Genomic DNA, 23,548 nt, shown 5'->3' with positions numbered 1-23,548 from the left:
ATTGCCGCTCACTCAGGGAATTTTCCGCATTTTCTGACCCACAGACTTCCTGTCATTGGTATCCACTAATGGTTTTCACCTAGACATGATTTTGTCTACCATGGGATATTTGGCAGTTTCTGGAAACATTTTTGGTTACTATAATTTGAAAGGGCTACTAGGATCTACTAGATGGAGGCCAGGGATGTTGCCAAATATCCCACAATGCACAGGACAGTCCCCCAAACAGGCTTCCCTGGCCTGAAGTGCCCATATTGCTTTAGTTGTGAAGCCCCACAAACAATGTAAGATGAAGAATCATGGTATCTCTGAGACTGATTCTGAGGTTTCCCTGTACAAAATCTAGTAGTAATAATAGCAGTGGCAACTCTCCTTCCTCCTCCTCCTCTTCTTCCCTGGCAGCAAGTGGTCTTTTGGAAAACCAGACTTTCTAAAATGTGAGATATCTTTTAACATTTTATCTTCTTCAGTCGTTGTGAAAAACCAAGAGAGTGGTTATTTTTCTTGTCTACTTTCACAGATGAGAAACTGAAGTTACTTTCCCAAAGTGAGAACTTAAATTCACATCTGTTCACCTTTGGAGTCTTTGTGTGTGTGTGTGTGTGTGTGTGTGTGTGTGTGTGTGTGTGTGTGCTGGAAACAAGTTCTAAATGGCCACATTCAGCATTCCCTGAGCATTTACTGTTAACTGCCTGATATTATACAGAACTGCTTACGTATATCATTTATTTGTAATCATTATACTGAACAGTTATGGTTTTGTGAACTTTCATTTTGAGGGACATTTAATATAGGGAAAACTATATAACTTATCAGTATGATACCAAAATCCAAAGGAGTAAAATTTCTACTTTTCATCAAACTGCTTTTGCAGTTTTAAGATAACGTCAGAATGTGACTCTCCTTCCTAACACTTGGGGTTCTTCCTTTCAGCAACAAGCTTTCAGTCCTGCTTTCCTACTCTTGCTTGTACAGACTAGATCTTGATTTATGAATTTGCTTCCAAAAGAACAGCTTCCAGGAAAATAAATAAATAACCTAATTAATTGATTAAGGATGTTTGCAAATTCTGTAATCAGGTTATTAGAATGTTTTTTTCACCTTGGATTCATTCCAAACTCCTATTCAAAGCCTGCTGTTGAATTGTGGCTCCAGAGTTTTGAAACCCAACTCGAGTCCTGAGAAAAGATGCAAGAACCCTTGCCACTTCTAGTGAAATATTGCAGCAGTTGGGTACAAAGAAATTGGTCCTAACTTGGGAAAACTTGAGAAGTCACACTAACTTTTTTTTTGTATTAATACTGTTATCCAGAATGCATTTATTCAACTTAAAAGTATTCTTGATTTATTTTTTACCAGTTCTTCAACATGGCTAATTTTTAAAAATGTGTTATTCAGGAATATAGAGAATTGGAAGTCATTTGTAATCTGTTCTTTTTATTCTAGACATTTCCATCTTGGGTTCACTTTCTTCCAGAATGTTATGGAATAGGTTTCCCTGACTGAAAATATCAGAAAGGTGAAGCAGATTATCAGTTTCTAGTCAATAGATTAGGCTTACCTGTGTCTTTTCTGGACATTAGGGAAAGTAGACCTGCCTACATTTTTTACATTTAAAGTTTCATACTTTTGTTTTCTTTTTATAAGACACAGAAATCTCAAATAAATTGAAAGTGATAGAATGTCATTAGAATCCAGGACTCTGAGAAGGTTCAGATTTCTCAAGCCTAGAACTAGGGCTTCAGCAGCTACAGTTAATGGCTTCATCTTCTCCTTCGCCATCTTTAACATTAGAGCCTCTTCGCCATGTCACCTTCTTCTCACTGTGCAACTTTTCTCCCAACCATCACCTCATTTGCTGTTTATTGTACATCTTTGTCTATCATTAACTTCTGTGTAATATTCATAGTTTCTCTAAATTTGATTCAGCCTCCTCAAAACCTTGGCCTGCCCTTGATTCCTGTTCAATCTCATGATCTTTCTCCAGTCCTTTATCAAGCCCAGTCTCTGTTGCCTACTCCATGTTTACCACTTAAAACTCATTTGAGAAGGAAATGACTGGTCCAACTTTTTGCCATGAAGGCAGGCTTTCTTTTTCTTAAATTTTTTAATTTGTTCTAATTTGTTGTACATGACAGTAGAATGCATTTATACATTTTGATAGATCATACATAAATGGAGTATAATCTCTCATTTTTCCTGATCATACATATTGTAGGATTTCTTGACACTGACTTTCCAACAAGTAGTCTGAATGCTTAATTTGAAAGGCACTGCATTTTAAAGGGAGAGCTTTGTTGGGCAAATACAGAACAATCTCATAAAAAAAGTAGAAAACCAACTGGCTATAGACCACTTACAGGTAACCTGTAAATGTTCTAACTTAGGGCCAGAAAGTTAGAGCCCCTTCAGGAGACTATGGCCACTGAAAACCTGGCCCCTGACATGGTAGATGATTGCAAGTATGATTAACAAGTCTAGTATAAATTCATGTCAAGGGAGATTCATATGACCTTTTTTAAAAAAAAATATGAAGTTCTTTGAACACATAAATAGCAGGAAATCAACAGATTTTAAGTTCTGTGTATTTTTAAGGCATTATGCCTTTTTATTTCATTGTGATTTTTCTAACATCCATCATGTATTTCCGTAGTCACTGTGCTATAGATACTGACACAAACCTTAAATTTTTATGATAGTCTTTTTTGGGTCTACTTAGATTTTTTTCTTTGGAGTGGGCTCAACATTTTATTAGACTTCTCATTTTAATAATTGGAGTGAGCTTTTTTGCTCTTCATGGGATCATTCTAGTGTCTTTGCCAAGCAGAGCTCCCCTTGAGTGGCTGAAACTTCGTAACACACCACCTTCCCAAATTAAACATCCAGGATTAGCCCTGGTTGGAAGTGAAATGTCAAACAGCTGGGTTCCACTTCTCCCAGTCTTCCTCCTCTGAAGGGAACAGAGGAACCTTAGTTTCTTGTTACTTGTGTTTCTTTAAATAATAGTCTAATTTTAATATTTTATATTTTGAGAGGCAGTATATTTGCAGCCACTCACCCTTTGGGTTATACACTCCTTGTTCTTTAGATCCTACATCTGAATAGAAGGCTCTTGGCCTAACACTGCCTCATAGGTAAAGGGAAGAATCAGGATTAGCTTATTATTTACATCAGTACCAATAGATCAAATTCCACACTGTCTAGTGCTCAGAAACCACAAAATCACTAATATACATCATCTTTTTAAAAATATTATTTGTTCCTTTTAGTTATACATGACAGTAGAATGTACTTTGGCATGTTATACATACTTGGAGTGTAACTTATTCTAATTAGGAACATTATCTTTCTATATTAATAAAAGATTGCCTTTTTTAAAAGTTTTGGGACAGCAAGGAACTCTTTACACATTTTCATATTCTTTTCCACTTGGTGATATTAAATAAAACCACATATAATACAAAACCTTTGGCATCTCAATTTCTTCTTGATGATTTTATAGGAAAAGAAGATTAAACACCATACTGAAAACACAGAGCACAATTGTCTTTTAAAAAATTGCCATGGAATTTGTTAGGGGACGTTCTTGCTATTGTTCTCTTGGTCAACTCCACATGGCTGTGCCTACCTACCTGCCTTTTCTCCTTCCCTTCCTTCTTTCCAATAATCGAAGGCACTCCTTTTTTATTTTTTTTCAACCTGGAAGAACAAAGGACAGTGGCTAATACATTTTGTGAAGGATAAACATTAAATGTGAGCTTTGTGGAGCAATAAGAAAGAAAATAAATAGAGGCCAAGGTAAGAGGTGCCTTAGAATGTGGACTGCCTTCTCTCTTCACCCGTGCAAAGCAGTGGTGGTGAGCCTAAACCAAAATGAGGTCACTTGCAGATAGAGATGTGTCATCCTCATCAAGGGCCTCCTCATGTTTCATCAAAGAGAAGGAAAGTGCATTCCTTGATGTTTCCATAGCTATCTGCCAAGCGTGGCTTTAGGAAAAGATGATTAAAATTGGTCAATGAACCTGCTCTCAAGCCTCAAAGTAGAGACATGATTGAGAAGATTGATCATTTTTATTCTCACAGTTTTACTTGTTCATTGTTAGTATTTGTCCAGCTCCTTCTTGGTGCCAGGTACTATTCTAGGCATCACTTGTATAACAGTGAATGAAACAGAATTTCCCATGTATATTGAGTAATTTTCTCCTTTACTCAGAGTGCATTTTTAAACAGATATCTGTTTTTCCCCTTCCTCCCTTGAATTGATCTAAAATTCAGACTATAACTTGGTAGAATCCATAGGTTCTATTTCTTCTCTGAGTCTAACCTTGGATGGCATCTCTTGGCTGCAGTTTTTTTCTAGCTATTTCCAGAAGGAACTGGGTAATATATCTAAAATGTGTTGAATCTTTCAGAGGCAACAATACCCTAAAAAAAAAAAAAAATGGCTATTTGGAAGCACCAAAGCAAACAGACCTTCTGAATCTACTATTTAGAGTCCAAAGTGATTTGCATATTTCTGCAAGGGATTATATCTGTTGATTAATGATCAAGTAGCATTTTAAAAAGTTGTTTTGATAGAAAATAGATGGATAAGTAAGAGTGTCCACTTTATCTCTAATTTTTATCCTGATCACATGGAAATAGATTTCTTTTTCTTTTCTTTTCTTTTCTTTTTTTTTTGTCTTGTTTATATTTATCCTCTCTACCTAGAGTGATTTCTCCAAGTAGCAACCTTATTACCTGGCACTGGGTAAAGACTAATTCATTTTTGGTCCACCAACCAAACCACCTGGTTCATTGAGCATGCACTGACTTGAGCTTTGGTCCTTAGCAGGTGAGTTGTGTGAACTAGCCCCTCTTAATAGTGAGCTGTTTGACAGAAAAGCATATACTGTTCTAGGACCATAGGAGTCTGCTTCACATTTCCTCTTTAAATTTTCTACCAGAGTACCTCTACTTCATAGGTAGTTGTGATTTAAAAGATATTCATGGTCTTTGCAGAAGAAACAGAAATGCACATCTATAGAGAAGGGCAGTGGGTGAAGTGCAGACTCTTTGGTCAGTGCAGGGTCTTTATTTCACATACTTTGATTTGGGTGTAATCACTCAAGATCATAAAACTGGGAGATGATTGCGCTGGAAACAGCTGGAATGTAGCTTGGGAACTCAACCCTAGCTAATGAACTACCCACTAGGAGTCTGATAAAACTGAAATAACATGATCCACAACTACCTGCTAATTCAGCCTGGATAGAACATTTGGACTGCCTGATTTTAAAATGTGTCAATAAAAGTTGAAGGTCCAAATGAAAATTACATTTCTTTTAACCTCCCTTCTTTTCTTTTTAAATCTAAATGATATAAATTGTCAAAGATCTCATCCAAGTAGACTGAAACTGTAGCTTTGCTGGAACCAAGATGAAAAAGAGGGAAGTCCACTGTAGCTTCAGAAGACTAGGGCCACCCTGGAATTAGAACTCTGATATTGCAGAGGCCACTTAAAATTTCTGGAAATAGCAGTAATAATCCCCAAATTTATGGGAATTAAATCAGATTTAAATGAGATGGTTTTTTTGTATGTAAGCTCCTGAGAAATGTTAATAGAATCTGAGCATTATTAAGATTAATCTTGAGGATAAAGGGAATAATATTTATTCAAAAGAATCCAGAATTGAATCAAGGGTGGTATCAGCACATTTTTATAACAGCAAGATCTGAGAGCATGCCTGACCTCTATTGTTGGCATGTTACACAATTGTTCGAGACAGATTGAGAGTCACAGAGCTGTTTTGCTTCATATGTCCTTTCTACATTTAAGAATCTTTTAAAAACCATTATAAGTTATTTAAAAGTGAGAACTTCTCTTCTTCGTGCTGAGTAAAATCCCTCTGTGTGGCATAATAAAATGCCACTGAGTATGAAAAAAAAGTTGGTTACTACTCTTTTTGCCTTAAATTTTTTAAACTTAAAAAGCAAAAAGATCACTGCCCTTCTGTGCAACTTCTGGGACTTCTGCTGCACTTGAAGCACATTAGAATCCATGTATTTGCAAAGCTGCTTTGTGGTGACTGTGAGTCCCTTTATTTTAGCATTAAATAAGCATCTATAACAGCAGCTCTGTGTTTGCCTATAATGGACTCAAAGGAACAGAAATATTTTCTTGTCTTGAGTTGCTTGTGGGCTAGCAGGGAAATGAGTATAGACTTTTGAGGATTAAGTTTATAGTGACAGGTAGAGCAGAGATGCAAAATTTCTTAAGATCTGGGGACACTCTGGGCCGGGTCTTCTATGCTGAGAATCACATGGGTTAACTTCATGTGAGTGACTTCATTCCTGGTGTCACCACCAGAATTCTACCTCTTTCCCTTCCACAAATGTAAAGAAACCAGAGTGGACAAACATATATGAATAGTAGAAAGTGTAGCATCATTGTGAAAGAGTCCAGAGTCAACTCTCATTTTAAAAAATAAAGATATTTGTAAATTTTACAATCTTAACTCTTGATGGAAACGAATCACTTGAAGTACCATTCACAGCAAATTGTAAAATAAGTCATAGCTCCACAATTTAAAGCTACAAGGTTAGAACCTGACAGTAAATATAACCAGTTTTAATCTTGAAAAATTGTGATGTCTTACTTATAGAATGGTAGAATCAAATACAAATGCTTCTTTTCAGACAAGGTTTTATGGTCTAAACGTTTTAAAGTACATTAAAAATAGATGATTGGGATTTGCTTAAGCCTAAGTATAGTATGACTTTTAAGTAAGGAGTTCCTGTATTAGTTAGCTTTCTGTCACTTTAATGAAATACCTGAGGAAATTGACTTATAAAGAAAAAAGATTTGTTTTGGCTCATGGTTCTGGAGGTTTTAGTCCAAGATCAAGTGGTCCCATCACTTTCGATCTCTGGCTAGGGCAGCACATCATGGTAGGAGCACATAGTAGAGCAAAATGCTTATCTCTTGAGCTAGCAACCAGAAGAAAAAAAGAACAGAGGGGTTCTACAGTCCCTTTAGAGGATATGCCCTCAGTAACCTCAGGAATTCTTATAAGACTCCATCTCCTAAAGGTTCTACTGCCTTCCAGTAGTATCACCTGGTGGACCAATTCTTTAACACATGGACCCTTGTGGGGCACTCATCCAAACCATAGCATTTTCCAAATATTTAAAAATTTTCCATATATTTGTTGCCCTCTAAAGTTTTTATGCACTGTTTCAGAAACCAGATCATTTTATAAAGAATAAGAATTATTCTCTATGTCAGTGAACTTACAATCCAATGGGAGGAAAAACAATGATAGATTAAAGAAAAAGGCTCAGTTAAGTGACATGGCTCCAGTAACAGGGCAGAGTGTTCGACTCTGGAGGAAGCATTTCTCTGTGTTTCCATCTACTGTCCTGTAAACGGTTATAGCATGAATTAGGTAATCTCAGAGACACTTTTTATCTGAAGCATTCGTTCTGTGGGTTGGTTTTTCCATTTCTGATTCCCATTTGAGTATTTTAATGAGAGTATAAAAAACAAAAAATAAAACAAAAACACATTGCTCCTGGGAGATTAAAATGCATTTGGAAAAACAAATTAGCAATAACATCACAGATTATGAACACCTTATATTATAGGACTCAGAGATCCAGTTGGTTTTCTTATGACTGATAGTTTTGACAGTTGCATGAGAAAGTCAGCCACTGAGTTTTAAACTATTGCAGCCAAACCTACCTACTGTGGCCTCTCAGCTGTTTCTGTTTAGTGTGGAAATCTAATGTAGCTGAAAACTACTGCTGATTTTTATTAAGTCGAAGTCTGGAACTTCCCCTTGTAATGATAGAAAAGCACATTTTCAATTAAAGGAAAACTGCCAAAGTTCTGAAATTCATTTATTTTATTATTACTCGGTTTGACCCTAGAAATAGGAGATCAAGCAAACTGGATAGGTTTGACAGCTCTAAGGTCACAAGTTCAATTTCTTCACAAGTTGTTTCTAGATCTAATTCACTGCAAATCATAGAACCTTTCACCTTCTAATGTAGAATCTCTCGTGGAATTGTACATCCCGTGGGGGTCATCCTGCTCACTTTGGGACTGGGAAAATGACAGGTAAGTCAGGTCAGGCAAAGGGACTCCAGTGAGCAGGTCTGAGAAGCTACATATGGCTTGTTGGAGGAGGGATGTATCCCTCTCTACAGTGAAGTCAGGGTGCACTGGAATGGACCTATACCAGCCCATGGGAACTGGTGGTTAAATTTTTAGGAATTTTGAAAACTGATTGTCATACCATTGGTAGTATGAAACTGATTGTGGTGGGATCATTCACAAAAATTGGCAAATGATCCAACCGGGGCCTTTCACACCAGAGAACCAGTTGTTAAACATTTACCAGCACAGCACTGAATTGACTTCAGGTTTTTTTCTGTTTTAAGCTCTGTGGCCATCCATGTCTTCATTTTTTATAAACAAAATATGCTGAAAACCATTGTGTGAAAAAATGACCAGACGTTTTTAGAACTGAATGGCTGATTGGTATTATAGCTCACTTGATTTTATCTATCTATCTCTCTATATGTATATAGATATAAAGATATAGATATATATATATAAAATCTATAGCAATTGTTTCTACTCTTTCCCCTTCACACTGTCCTTTAAATTTATTTCTTCATTTCAAGATTTGTCTCTGTATTCTGTATAAATGTACAAGGTTCATCTGAGTATCTGATTGGATCCATTTTGCAGAATTGTATAGTACAATGAGTTCATACCCTGATTTTAAGTATCAACCACTCAGAGCAGATTTGAGGACTGTGGGTAGAAAACCAAGGGACAAATTATTGTGACAGAGTTACATTTTTAGATATGACCAACTTAAAATGAGGATTCAGTTTTTTTAAAAGCACTTTAAACTTTGAGAGATAAAATCTATGATGCAGATACTTAAGATAAATATATGTGGACATGTAAATATCTCCCTATTTCTGTTTGAATTAAGTGAATAAGGTGCTAAGTGAGTACATGCTATGTAAGTGCAAAGTCCACATTCAAATGATCTTTTAAAATTTAGTTTTTCTCAACTCGCTTTTTTGGCAATTCATGTCAGCAGTGTACTCAAAAGTATAGCTATAGACGAGTTGGAGGAACTGTGGTGGACCAGTGTTTAATATCTCCAGGTAGGTGTGATTTGGGAGTATACTTTTGGGAGGAATTGTTTTTTGAGTACTTCATGTAAAATGTAAACCTCCCAAAGAGAGAGGGGCTAAAACCAACAGTGCACATGGTAAGTTAACAATCACTTCCTTAGAAATCAAAAGAAAAGCAAAGTGACTGATTCTTTGGCTTGTAAAACATAATCTGGACCAAATGTATCAGTATGTTCCAGCGGTTGACAATTCCTTCATATATCTTCACACTGGAACTACGGGTGTAGCAGGAGAGTTTTCTTGTCACTTTATATGCAAGATATCAACTTATATATTCTGAGTTGCTAGAACAGAAAGACTGAAGATGGTGTGCTGTGTACTTTAGTGATCTCCATGTATTTGCATGTGTGAAGCAGAGTAGTACATTATGCTACATGAACATGTAATGTCATCTGTGTTCTGTGTTGCCATTCCTCACATATAGAATGTCTGTGTAATCAGTTCCTATTTTATGTCATTATTCATCTGCATTTGCAGCATTTCAAAGACTAGTCTGAAACATCTTGGCACAGACGGGAAAAGCAGAGTTTACTTATAAGTTCCAGAACTACAAAGACACAGATCAAACATGTGATATTAATAAATATCATGGGTGGGGGGAGGATTAAAAATTAGATTATTTACTTAGAAAGTTGAAAGTCTCCATTTGTGACCATTATTTTGTTCTTAAAAGGAAATAGGTGCTGGGTTTTATGTTTTGTTTTTTCTCCTATCCTCACATTTCCCTTCTCCCCCTTTCTCATGTTTTGAATTAAAAATCTAAAGACAGACTGGAAGGGTGTATATATAACTGCATGAAGGATGTGGTAAATCACTACCGTGGTTTATGATCTCCCAGACATGGCGGTGTCAGAGACTGAAGACCAAAGGCGAATCCTCAGTTTCCAGTGGAGTTCCTTGAGAGAACCTCATCCTTGTAGTCTATCATGGATAATAGCGTATCATGGATAATTACATTTTTACAAACAGTGGAGAAAATCATTTTGACACACACACAGTATTTTTCCAGTCAGACCAGCTTTTCAATCTTTTACAGCTTTCATGCATTAAGGCTTATGTTTTCTTTGTTTATTTTTTAAATACTATCATTAATAATAGGTTTGTTCTGTGGTCATCCTCCAGATAGAAGATATGAAGGAAGACCCCTTTTTTCCTGTTGCCCCAAGTCAAACATTTGATACCTTTTACTTTGTAGAACTTTTGTGCTACTCGTGTTTTTGATTAAGAAAGTTATGGCAACCAAATTTTCATGGAGATTTTTAAGAGCTTTGGTCATTTTTCAGCTTATTACTATATATAATAGAATGAATTATGTTTAGTGGCAAGTCACTGAAAATGAAGTGTGTGTGCTGGGAGGGGGGAGTCAGGAGAAATACTGTCATTGATTTCTTTGTCACTACCATTCAATGAAACGAATCTGAACTGGCTGAACCTAGAAACGGTCGACTCTACTAACCGCTCACCTGCATCAAAGTTGTAGGCAACAGAAAAAAACCAGGAGACAGTACTCTCCTTTCTTAACCCTTTCTAATCAAATGCATTGTTTAATTTTGAAAATGAAACTGATTCCCCTGAGGCCTTTGAAACTTTAATAATACACAATAAATAAAATCATATCTAATAACTCAGTGGTTTCATGTGGCACCATCATCTTCTAGATGTACTGCAACTGCAGAAACATAAATACTTGCAGCCTTCGAAAGCCCAGTTTCTATTTGCTAAATAAACTTGGCTGGCTTTAAATTCCTCTGTGTATGGTCATTAATACAATCCACTTTGACAGCATTTAATTAAAGTGCTTTTCTCTATTAAATTCATTAAAAGTTCTTCCCCCGACTCCACAGCATATGACTGTTGCCCAGATGCTGAGCGGCAGGGACCTATAAGCTTTCCTTTAAAGGATTTCTCATTTCTCTTTGTAAAGTATTTATTACACTCCATTTAGAGACTGTTAAATATGACTTAGAAAGAAAGTCAGGTTCCAGGACACATTCTCTATCCCTTCTTCAATCCCTGAAAAAGCAAATGTTAGTTTAACTCATCTAAATAAGCATTTCTCACGTGCATATTTTTCTCCTATTCTGTCAACACTATCAGGCATTTAAACTAGGAGGTAATGAAGATGTGATTTCCATGTCAGGATTGGGGAATTTGCATTAGTTCTAAACAGGTACATGGCTTGAATACATTTGCCTGCAGATTCAGGGAGAGTGAGTGCAACCGTTGAGTATTAATAGATTATTGACAGTTTAATGTCTTGGCACCTACTTAGCCCATGAAGTATAATAACCAGGAAGCTGTCTGATATGAAAGCAGTCAATAGCATTTTCAATCAAAACCTTTCAGTTAATTGCTGGTTGACCTTAGAGATTTCCTTTAGGCAATACCATTCTTAGTTTAGACCGACAGGACTGTATTGATTTGTAGAGTTTATTCAGAGATGATTATTTAATACCCATTGCTTCAGTACATGTGGTAAATTTTGCCTTTTCTGTGTCTGTCATATGAATTGCCTTTTTGGCGGTGCTTTTCGCAAATATTCCCTTTACCAGCTCCACTTTAAAAATATTTCATTAAATCTGTTCTCCTCTCAGAAATAGAAAGTTGGGATTCTTGAAGGCACACATGATCAAGTGTTTTAATATGATAATAGAGTTTTGATAGAATTCTATGCTCAGTCTGAAATTATAATTCCAACAGAGAACCTGATAAAGCTAGAAACTATGCTCTCCAGAATGGTAATTATATAATACCTTAGAAGCACTGTACCTTAAAACAAAAATGTTCTTTAATGCCAAAATGTTTTTTGATCTAAGCGTAAGAGAGATGGCTTATATTTGGTTTCTAGAATTTCTGTGCTTTACTCCCATGATTTATTTAGTTTTAGTTGAATATTTTTAAAAACAGATTTTGATAAAACATAAATAAGCTACAAAAGCAGGCAAGATGCAGTAGAAATAGTTTATGGTGACTCAAAATCTAAACCATTTGCTTCGCTCACTTTGAAATGTGTGATGTTAGAGCAATAGAAGTTGAATCAGAGTGGGGCAATAATATATACTTTGAATTAATTTGGTTACTTTCTTTGTTGGTTCTTCACATAGGTTAACTTTATTCATTCTACTCCAAAGAAAATCATTTTGGCATTTAATATTTGTTTTGGACAAAACATTCAGTTTTGTACATAGACAACATCCTTTCACATTTTACTCAGTCAGGAGCTAGTACCATCTTGGGATTTTACTGTGATTCGTATGATCCAGTTTTAAAAAATCTTCTAGTTTCAATAAATTCTATTTTGGTTTAATTCTTTGTCTTATATGGATTCTCCAATTTTTATTTGTTGTTTTGCCTCCAGCAACTTTGTCATAGGAAGTGTCTGCTGCAGACCTTTGGAGTTCTGTTGATAGTAGAAATAGTTCTGCAGGTTGGGGAGAGGGAAAAGAAGCAAATGGATGGACATGTCAATATTCATCCTTCAGAGCATATATATTTATCATTTGAGTGTAAGTAATTTTCAGTCAGGTCATTTTTTGAAATTAGAGAACTGCATGAATACCTGTATGGGATTATTAGCCTAAGCAAAGTGTATATGTGCCTGTAATAAATAACTATAGCTAGCCGAAAATTCCATTTTTCCCAGAAATAACTAATGAGTGCCCATGTGGACTTGTACTTTTCCCCCTTAGAGCTATTAGATGAGTTCTAAATTGTAAAAAGACGTTCAGTTTGTTTAGTATGGCTATTACCAGTACAGAAGAATTATGAACATTTAAGATAAGTTTTGAGCTTCAATTGTTTATTCAAAGCACAGTGTCTTGACACTGTGGAGAGAGAAATGAGATGGATGACCAGGATACAACCTGTAAGGACAGAACACCGCGAAGGGTCATGTAGACCCCAAACCTGGCCAGTTCGAGGACCCAGGAGACTGCCAAGAAATTGTGCTGTTCAGGATCACTTCCGAATTTGTCCTCACAGGAACTTTCCAGGAAGGGAGAGATTATTATTACAGCAGAGCAAAGGCACAGAGGTGGGGTGTTGAACCACATGAATGTTATTGGTGCACAGCCTCCAAGGTCAGGGCCAACGAACAAAACCGACCAGCAGCACAAACTGCTGTCAGGTTACAGAGTTTCTAGAAACCCTGTCCTATCTTAAGGCCATTATAGGCTTTAGCAAGATGCACCGTTGGCTGTGGCAGGGAGGACTGTTGGGAAAAGTCATGGTAATTCAGGTGAGAGATTATGAGGGTCTGAATTACAGCAATACAGACAGGGGGAACATTTATCCAAGAACTTTCTAAAAAGAATAACAAGCAGCACATGGGATTGACTAGATATGGAGTTTAAGACAAGAAGAAGCAATCGATAAGATCTCTAAGATCTTGACTGGGGCAACTTGGCAGGGGCGGGGGTTGGTCTGGAACACCAATTGAGAGCATTAATGATTAATTCCCTGCTAATGTCATTTTTAAGTATGTTTGTTTTATACTGAGTTCAGCTATTAAATTAAATCTACCCCTAAGCAAATTCACATTTGAAAGTATAATGACTTGACAGTTCCAGCTTCTGAGAACGACCTGCCCAGGGTGAGCAAATACACTCTGAAAAACCAAGGTGATGTGGCATGGAGACCAAATTGGACTTGCTCTGTGGATCTGAGGAGATAAGAATGCTAAGTAACTGGCCTCATGGGAATATCTTGGTCATCTGCAGCTTGGACACTGGAATCTTTCTTGTGGGAAAAGGAATTATCAATCTAGTCACTTTGCCCCAGGGAATCAGGAACTGAGGTTTCTCCTCCCAGTGACCATCCATGATACCCAGAGAGAAGAAAACTCATTTTCTTGAAGGATCCATGTGCTTAGCTCTTTCAAGTTTCCCTATCTCCCCAGGTGCGTCTGACACAAAATTTAGAATCAAAAGCCTCCCTTTACCCTGTTTTAGGAAGATCATTAATATGGAAGTTACAGCATCCTTGTAACTAATGACAAGTGGTTTAGAATTGAAAAAAATACTCTAGAATTGAAAGCCTGTTAGTCTTTGGTAAGTAATACCTCCTATCATTTCATTTTTCCATTTCTTTTTCTCTTGAAAGAAGCAATACCAAGGAGGCCAGCCTCTGATAAAATTAAATGATGTGGAAAATTAATGACTATGTTTGATAAAGCCTCATTTGACACCTTTTAAGCATAAGTCACAAGGAATCTCTGCTGCCACTCCCTGGAGTCCAGTGACCGCTGCCTTATGGGCTGAGGAAAAATCTTTCTTTGATCATTTGACTTTGTTTACCCAGTTCAGACTTCAGGGTATAATAAACTGTAATCTGTTGGTGGTGTGGTAATGCCAGATATTTTGTCTTTTACCAGAGCAGCTGATTATAATACACTGTTTAAGATTTGTTTTCTATGGGAATATGTGTACTTTTATGTGTTTGATTCACACAGTGCAGTTTTCTCAAATCCTGTTATTAAGTGGTTACATCCAGAAAGCAAAAAACTGTGCTGAGGTAGTATTTTATTGGTGAGCATCTAATATTTTCACTAACTATAATTGTCAGATTGTTCTGAGTTCCCCAATGGTAAAAATTATACAGAAAATGTGGCCAATCATGGGATTCAAAAGATACTGACGTGAGGCCTCAGACACATGAGTTCCTTTTTTTGTTTTTGAGACTTTTCCATCCAATTAAAGAATCTAATCCAAACACCCTTTTTTTTAAATAATTCAAACTCTGTCCTTTAAGAAGCTAGAAAATAACACAATTGTGATGTCACTAGTGCCATCGCCATTTTTTGTTTTTAAAAAACAAACAATTTCAGAGCTCACAAATCATGTATCTCTGGCATTGAGGGTCACATTTTTCTTCACCTGAGACTTATTCAGTCAACCAGATTAACTGTTCAAGAATTTTAATGGATCATTCTTCACATGAACCTTTTGTGCATCATTCTTCCTTGGTCTTTTGCCATTGATGAGCTATTATGAATCTCCAGGTTTTTTTTTTAAATTTTGAATTCCTAGCACCCAAGTCATCCTAAAGTTTTGTGCCCCTCATGTAGTTAACCTGGTTATCTTTAACTATTTAAGAGTCTCTCCTTTCACTCAGGCTGGTACCAAAGCCACTCTTCCCACAATTATTCTAATACAAGTCCTATATTCATTTAAAAGTCAGACTCACCAGAGGTAACTATCAACCCTGTCATTTCGATGCTACTTTTTGCTCAATTTAACACAAATATAAAATCTTTAAAGACACTTAGGAATCACCTATGTTTCAAATATGGTCTTCAAACAGTTGGCCTTTTCTGAGAATATTTAGGCTGTTTGTGTTCCAGGAAGATGTGGTGGAGTCTGGAGGAGTGTGGAGACAGGGAGAATGTGAGAGCTTATGGATGACAGGCCAGGGAGATGGGAGAGGAGGGCCAGGGGTGGTTTCTCCCAGGTGTAGGGATGCTTGAGTGTGAAATGGTTTTGGTTGTGTTTGCCCTAAGTGATTAGTAACCCTGATTTTCTTATGATGAAGAAGTGAAATGTAGAATCCTTATTAGGTTCAATATACACCCATGCTCCATGGAAAGGGGACTGTTGTCTATGCCATCTTGGTGTCTGATTGAGGTTTGGATACTCATCCTGACCCTGCTAATTTGACTATCAGCCCACCTTGTTATAGCCAAGAAGTAGCTCCCTCAGCCCCCTCATTAGTATTTGAGGATTCTGACCCTCACAATAATCAGGTTAATGACTGTGGTACTTTTTGGGCTTTTTTTCCCAGAGTATACCAAAATGGTTGGTATAGTTGTTCTCAATTTATTACTGAAGAGGAAATGATATAAGCCAAAGACTGTTTCAAGATCCATGCTTCCTCCAACACCCAAGTTCATTTTAACAGATCATTGTGTCACAGTGTTGTTATGCTTTTATCTTTGACCAGAGTGTTTATTTTGAGAAGCAATTATTAAACTGCATTAAAAACACACACAGTCTTGCAATAGTATCTTGGTTACAGTATTAAAGGAAACACAGACTAAGGCTGGATGAAATTGAACACATATTTCCATGTTAGACTTCCTACCATCTTGCTTGTTTGTATTGATTTCTTTTGACATGGGTCTTCTTTTATTGAGCACCACTTTTTTTTCCCCCCTTATCCTCTCTTTCTTTTTTAAAATCCCCTTCCTATAGTGATATGTGCTAAAAGCAATTGTAAAAGGAAACCAACTTATATTAAACCTGCCTGGAGTCAAAATGTAATCTAACACCTGTAGTCTGCAATTTGTCATCACTTCGTGGATACCTTTTTTTTTTTTTTCTTTTTTTTAATAACAGATTTCCTGAGTTTTGACCTTAGGATACTCTACAGTCCCAAAAAAGCAACAAGACTAAACCATGGTTTTTAATAAGTCTTATAATGTTAGGATGTGAAATTACAACCATAAGAACCAACTCAAGTAACATCATTTGAAGTTAGAAATAGTGCTGAGTCGTGTGCCTGGGAGAATATGTTTTGCCTGTGAAAATGAATGATAAAGTCAAGAGGCAAATCATAATGCATGTGTAATTTCCCCTACTCCTATTCTCTAAGGGCTTTCTAGGTAATTTGGCTCAAGGCAGGATGTTTTTAACTGCAGGGCCCATTTTGAATTTTGCAGTAAAGTACTTGGCTATCTTTAGGAGGAGGCAGGGCTATGTGTATCAAGTGTGATTCACATCATAATGAGTTTCCAACTGTTTTGGTCTCAAGACACTTTACCCTGTTACTATTGATCATCCCAAGACTTCGTTTTATATGTATATATATATATATGTGTGTGTGTGTGTGTGTGTTGTGTATCACTATTACCGTGTTAGAAATTAATTCTTATAAATTAAGAAAAATTTTTACTAATTTAAAAATAATTGTAGATAATATATGCATACATTAAGTGATATATTTTTATGAAAAATAACAATTCTAAAATAAATGGAAGCGTACCAGGGTCTTATGTATTTTTGCAAATATTTTACTGTATTTTAATGAAAGGCAACTGAATCATCATAATTCCTTCTGCATTTAATTTAATATGTGATTTTGGTTGAAGTCAATGAAGAAAATCAAGCCTGAGACAAACATGTAATTAGAAAAGGAAGAAATATTTTAATAGGCTTTCCAGATAATTACAAAATTCTTCTTTGATAACTATAGAAAAATTTTACAAGTGGCAGTACCTTGAAGGTTAGTTGCAAAGCGGAATTGAATCTTCAACCATATTGATGAACATTTCATTCTTTCCTACTCTGTCAGCGTATATATTGGTCTGTCTTGCACTTTGAATAGATCTTTTAGTGATTCATGACTTTGTAACGTCATGCAGTGTCACTTGGAAAATGTTAGTTTGCTCATTTATGCAGATCTTACAAATGTTGACACATTTCATTGTGTGACATATTTAAAAAAGAAAATTAAAACATTTGTTAGGTCACCACCAGTATTATCAGAAAATCTTGATGTATTGGGAAGTTGTTAGGCTTATCGTGATAGTTATAAGTTTTCCAAATTTCTAATTTTTGCTTGAAAGATCAAATTTTATCACTGGCAAGCAAATGCCATAAGATATTTTTCTTGAAGTGACAGGCTTACTTCACTTTTAAGAGAAAGTCTGCTAAATACCCCAATCTGAGTACCACAGTTTGTTAGTTGTTCTTTTAGGTAAAAATAATATTCCATGATAAAGGGGTCTGGTCAGCCTGCAACTCAAACAATTGCAACCCAGACATTCTCTGCAGAGAATGGGTGCTTTCTCTCAAGACAGCCATATTGCTTGGGTATGGTACAAAAGTGCTTTTTGCAAATTTTTCATTTCCTCACACTGAATATTAAGTAGATATATACCCCAGGGGAGATTTAATATACTTAATACAATTTCACTGCTGTATTAGGGATATTCTTACATGAAAGTAGCATCATTGTTGGGCTGGGGTTGTGGCTTAGTGGTAGAGCGCTTGCCTAGCATGCGTGAGGCACTGGGTTCCGTCCCTTGCACCACATTAAAAAAAAAAAAAAAAAAAACTAAATAAACAAAATAAAGGTATTGTGTCCATCTACAACTAAAAATATTTAATATAAAAAAGCAAATAGCATCACTATTGCCATGAGCTTGCAGGAATGAACACAACAGCTATCAGTACAGTTTGGTGCCACTGCCATGATCACTACTGGCCAGTTTCCCACCATTGCTTTTGTACCATGGGTGCAAATTTCAGCACCATCAAAAAGGTGAATAATGTCTTAGTTTTGCTATGAAAATAGGAGGTATAGGGATTCTCCCAGGGGTCTGCAGACCACGTTTTGGGAACCACTGATAAAGAATATCTTCCTACAGGGATACCATGCTGTATGTATAGAAGGTGTCACCTTGAGTGGGATTATGACCTTGAGGTTCAATTCCATGTGACACTTGCTTCAGAGGTAACTTCCATGTGCTAGGTGCCATCTTAAGAACAAAGATATATATAGTCTATGCATGAGAGAAATAAGAAAAGTCATTACTAGACATGCCTATTTGTAGAGTTATAGATCTTTGAGGTTAAATCACAGATTTTTTTAATTTGTTGCTGATTTTTTATTATAAGCATATTAATAGAAAAATGCATGGGACATACTATTGCTGGTTCTTAAACCCTCCTCACATTTTTTAAATGACAACTACTTACTACTTATTGAAACTTTATGAGAAAAATTCTACTAAGTACTTAGCATACATTATCTCACCTAATCCTCTTAATGCTACAAGGAAGATTTTAAAGATTAAGAAATACTGTGACTTAGACAGAGTAACTTACTAAGAGACATAAGTCTACTAGGCAGTTGTAGTTTTGGATTCAAAACCGTTAACTTTGTAACCCTAGAACTTGGGCTTAAAACTTCTATACACTGTTACCTATGGGTTATGTAATGCCCTAAAATTTTTATTTTAATATAGAAATGGTGAAGAAGGAAAAAAAAAAAAGCATATCCCCACCCTCAGATACACACTAGAGGTATTATGATAATATACTAGTGTTAGTGTATTGCTAGTGATAACATTTTTACCTATTAGACATATTTCTACTAAAAATGAATAATAGCAAGTAAAATAATAAATAGTTGTATTGAGCAGTCATAGTAGCTAGTGTGAAAGTAAAGAAGAAAGAATATAAAATGAGTTTAGGGCTGCAGAACAAAGACATACAGAGCCCTCACTGAGTACCAGCATGTAACTTATAGCCCAATTGATGAGACAGATATATCATCATTACCTTAATATTCATATTAGTTATTAATCATTAATGTTAGATTTTTCCCTGCTGAATTCAGAACCAAATTAACTATCTCTAATACTGATTTTGGATAAAATAATATTTAGAGAGTAGAGCTAAGCTGTTGAAACTTGAATTATATGATATTTTATATCTAGTAAACTAAATAATAGCATGTATTCATCTACTTAGCAATTTCTAATTGAGTTATGCATAAGAACTTCAACCAATTGTTCTGATCACTGTCAAATGTATTTTTCTTGGAACTTTGAGTGGAAGGATGCTTTTGTTTTCGAACCAGTTTTTTATATTTTGTTGTCATAGATGAGGTGAAATGAGACAAATCAAAGTAATTCTGATATTAATGTGAAATAAACATAGATAAAAATCATCCTATCTGTGTTCTCCTCCTGCTCTTGCTGTGTCTTACCCTTCAGGCCTGGACACTGTGGATGAAGTTTGCTCCTGTGGGTGAATCTTGTCATAGAGAAGCATGTGTGGTCACCTGGAAAACAGTTTTAACCTGTTATAGCATTGGATCCACCACCCTATACAGTCACCTCCTTAATAATTTCTCATTTTCTCTATATAAAAAAAGACCACAAAATCTTGGCTTATTATAAGTAATCCCGTTCACCCCATAATGATACAGTGAATTATATACTTTCCTAAACTTAATCATTCAAGATCTTACTTCCTTCCCTGCAGGCAAGAACCATTATATTTTACACATGGCTTCCAGCTGGTTTTCATTGAGGCCTTCAAAATCTATTTGAACGCTGAGAGCTTTAAGAAGAGCTGCTTTATCTTTCTTAGTCAGCTTTTGTCATGGTACCATGAGGTCCTTTTGTTTTCAAAATTTCCAGTTTTGAAGGCAGAGAAAAACATGTGTCTATATTATAATTGTGCTTTGTGACTAGTCAGGAAGCTCTCTGGGTTTTATTTTGAAGTTGATGTCCTCTGAATATATTTACAGCTTCTCTTTCTGTATTGCTATTTTTGTGTCCATTTATGTACCTATGTGTCATATTTCGGCCCAAAGAGATTGCAGTAAATAAATAGAAAGGAACTGCTTAGACTTTGAGCTTTCTACTTGTTTATGTCCCATAACTTATTTGTCAACCCTTTGTTGTTGGTTGAGGACTCCTTATTGAAAAGCCTTGTAAATTCATAGGGTTGATTATTGTCGATATTCCATAAATACTTGATAAATAGATACATTTCTTGTTTTGCTGTGTTAACTCAAGTCTGATTGTTTTCAACATAACTCTTCTTTGATATGATTAGCAGCCTGGATGAAGAAGGCATCCATCAGTTAAATGTAAATTAACCATTCCTTTGAGAATAGTAGAATCAGTGCACACTTCTGGTTGTGATAATGTTGCTATTTGTGATACGTTGGTGAAAATCTGGTAATTTTTACAAGCTGGGTTTTTCTTACTTAATATGTGATGTTGCATATTTCCCTTTCTCTCTAATAATAGTAGGAGGTTCCAACTCCCAGTCTTTTTGGCTGGGTCAGGTTATATGGTCACAGTTCCCTGTGAGTCTTTGTATTACCCTGATGGTAACTTGCCAATGCCCCACATCCTCCAGCCCTCACTACCTCTCAGTTGTCATTTCTTTCTAGCACAGGTTTTCCAACAGTGCTTGTGATAATGCAAATACTCTCTATCTGTGCTGTCCTGCAGTGCACAAGTGATACTGCAGAGCTCCAGAAATGTGGCTGATGTGACTGAGGAACTGAGATTTTCTTAACAAACTGACTTTTTACTGCTTTTCGAATATATCACACATATTCTTGTCTCCCAGCCTTGAATCTAGAGGTCCTCACTTCCTCCAGGCCTCTGCTCCAGTGCTGCCTCCTTGGGGAACCTTCCTGGAATCACCTGATCAAAACACCTTTCCCTCCTCACGGTGATCCTCCTATGCATTGCTCAATTATTTTGCTCATATTATTTATACTACCTGATATTTTATTTATGGTCTGTCTTCTCTGCTGTAGAGACTTTGTTCAGTTTTGCTCACAGAAGGCAGGAGAACATAATGTTTAAAGGCATGGGCTTTAAAATCAGCTCCTTTAAAAACCCAGTTCTGCTACTTACAAGCTATGTGCCTTGAACAAATTCGGAACTCCAGTTTTCCCAACATAAAATGGGGATAAAAATACCTACCTCCAGGATTACCGTGAAATAGAATAACATAAAGCTAAATAGCAGTTAGGCCAGTGTTGAACTCATAGTAAGATTTCACTACTACTGTTGTTTTGGAAGCTTCTGAGATAGTTCACTACTATGAACCCTAATTGTCATCTTGAAAATCAACAACAGAAGCTATGTAAAAGAAAGAGGTTTTTAAATAAAACTTCCAGGACTCTCTTTACAGACATTATCAAAAATGAGTTTGTAGACTAGATTAATTTAAGTTCAACCATGATAGAGAAAAATTCATACCGAAATAAATCTAGGATAAATTGATGGGTTTTGGTATATAAAAAGGTCAAGGGTAAAAAGGAATGGATAGCTATCTTTACAAAATGATTTCTTTCATTGTTTGGGGAAATCACAGGAAAAGAGGTATTGGACCTTAGAAGTAGGTAAGGGTCAACTACTGGGTCTATTAAACATTTTTAAATTGAGATATAGTGTAATTTACACACAGTAAAATGCATCGATCTTAAGCTCAATAATCTTTTAGACATGTGCGCATCTTTTCAATCAACACCCAAGTCAATATAAAGAATGTTTTCTGAATTCTTTTTTTTTTTTTTTTTTTTGCGGTGCTGGGGATTGAACCCAGGGCTGAGCTATCTCCCCAACCCTGTTTTCTGCATTCTTGAAGTCTATCTCCCACCCTTCACTCAGTAGACCTCAAAGGTAAACATTACACTGACATTGTCATTGCAGGTTTTTCCTATTTTTTTCCTGCCCTTACATATTTTCTAGTTTTTTCCCTCATTCTTGACTTTCCCATAAGTGGAATAATACAGTCCTCAGTCTATCATCTGACTTTTTTCACTCAAAAAACAAGGTCGTGATAGTTATTCACGTTGGTGCATTCAGCAGTGTTTCCCAGTGCTCTGTTTGTGACTTTGCCACAATTTACCTGTTCTGTTGGCAGACATTTGTGTTGCTTCCAGTTAGGGGATTTTTGTGATTAAAACTGCTATAAACATATCTTTTGGAGGACTCATTTCTGTTTTTATGAAGTATATGTGCATTTGACTTTAGTGGGTGCTACCAATGGGTCATTTCTCCCTCCAATGGTCCTAATTTAGAAAAGGGGGACAGGATGAAACTGGAAAGACTATTGATTTGGGCAGTTTTACATAAGGAGATGGGAAGGTGCTCAGCTAAATTTCATTTAAGGAAAATCCCAGAATTACTATAAACCGAGTGTGTGCATAAATAGTTGTGGAAGAGAATGTCTCCTCAGTCAGCAGGGCATTCTCTGTCTTGGTTGAAGCAATTGAGAACTCAATGACTTAAGCAATTAAGTATCCAGAAGTATACGTCTGAAATGTCAAATGAGCTTAGGAATAGGAAGGTTTATATGTCCCTTCACCCGGAATTAATGACACGACCCTCAGAGCACTTGCTAGGAACACAGACCAGACTTGATTCATTCAAATTAACTAAGAGGGAAGTGGGAACATGCTCTGGGAAATTATTCAGAAAAACTAGAATTCAGTTAAATGGGAGTTCAAAACCCTGTCTTGTGAAGAAGGGGCTAAAAGAGATGATATTATTTAGTCAAGATGTGTGAAAAAGAAGAAAAGGTGGCCTAATTCTGCCCTTTAGCTGGGAGTTTAGGAGAGCGAGTGGAGCGATTTCCTCCTCGGGGAAGATGTCTTCTAGGCATTAAGCTCGACTTCTTTTTGCACAAAGTACTTACTCCACTCAAAGAAAGCAGTCCATGATGTTAGGAAGATTCTTGGCAATTGACTGGAGAGGACATTACACAGTGCTTTTGCTAGAAATTATTGTCTGAAGACAGTCATTCTCTGCCTGGAGTAATTAGAACATTTTGGAGGAATGAAGATAGGTGGGACAGATAACTTTGGGAATCAT

At 36.2% G+C, this 23,548-nt stretch overlaps 1 protein-coding gene across 1 annotated transcript in view; it reads left to right on the top strand.

Moving 5' to 3' along the window:
- The window catches only part of Satb2 (SATB homeobox 2), a 168,563-nt gene that overhangs the window by 140,842 nt on the left and 4,173 nt on the right, over window positions 1–23,548 (top strand). The gene's annotated exons all lie outside the window — the stretch shown is intronic.

The sequence above is a fragment of the Sciurus carolinensis genome, chromosome 3, assembly GCF_902686445.1.
Source record: "Sciurus carolinensis chromosome 3, mSciCar1.2, whole genome shotgun sequence".
Classification (NCBI taxonomy): Eukaryota; Metazoa; Chordata; class Mammalia; order Rodentia; family Sciuridae; genus Sciurus; species Sciurus carolinensis.
The sequence above is the reverse complement of the archived record's forward strand: the minus strand, read 5'-3'. Positions and strand labels throughout refer to the sequence as shown.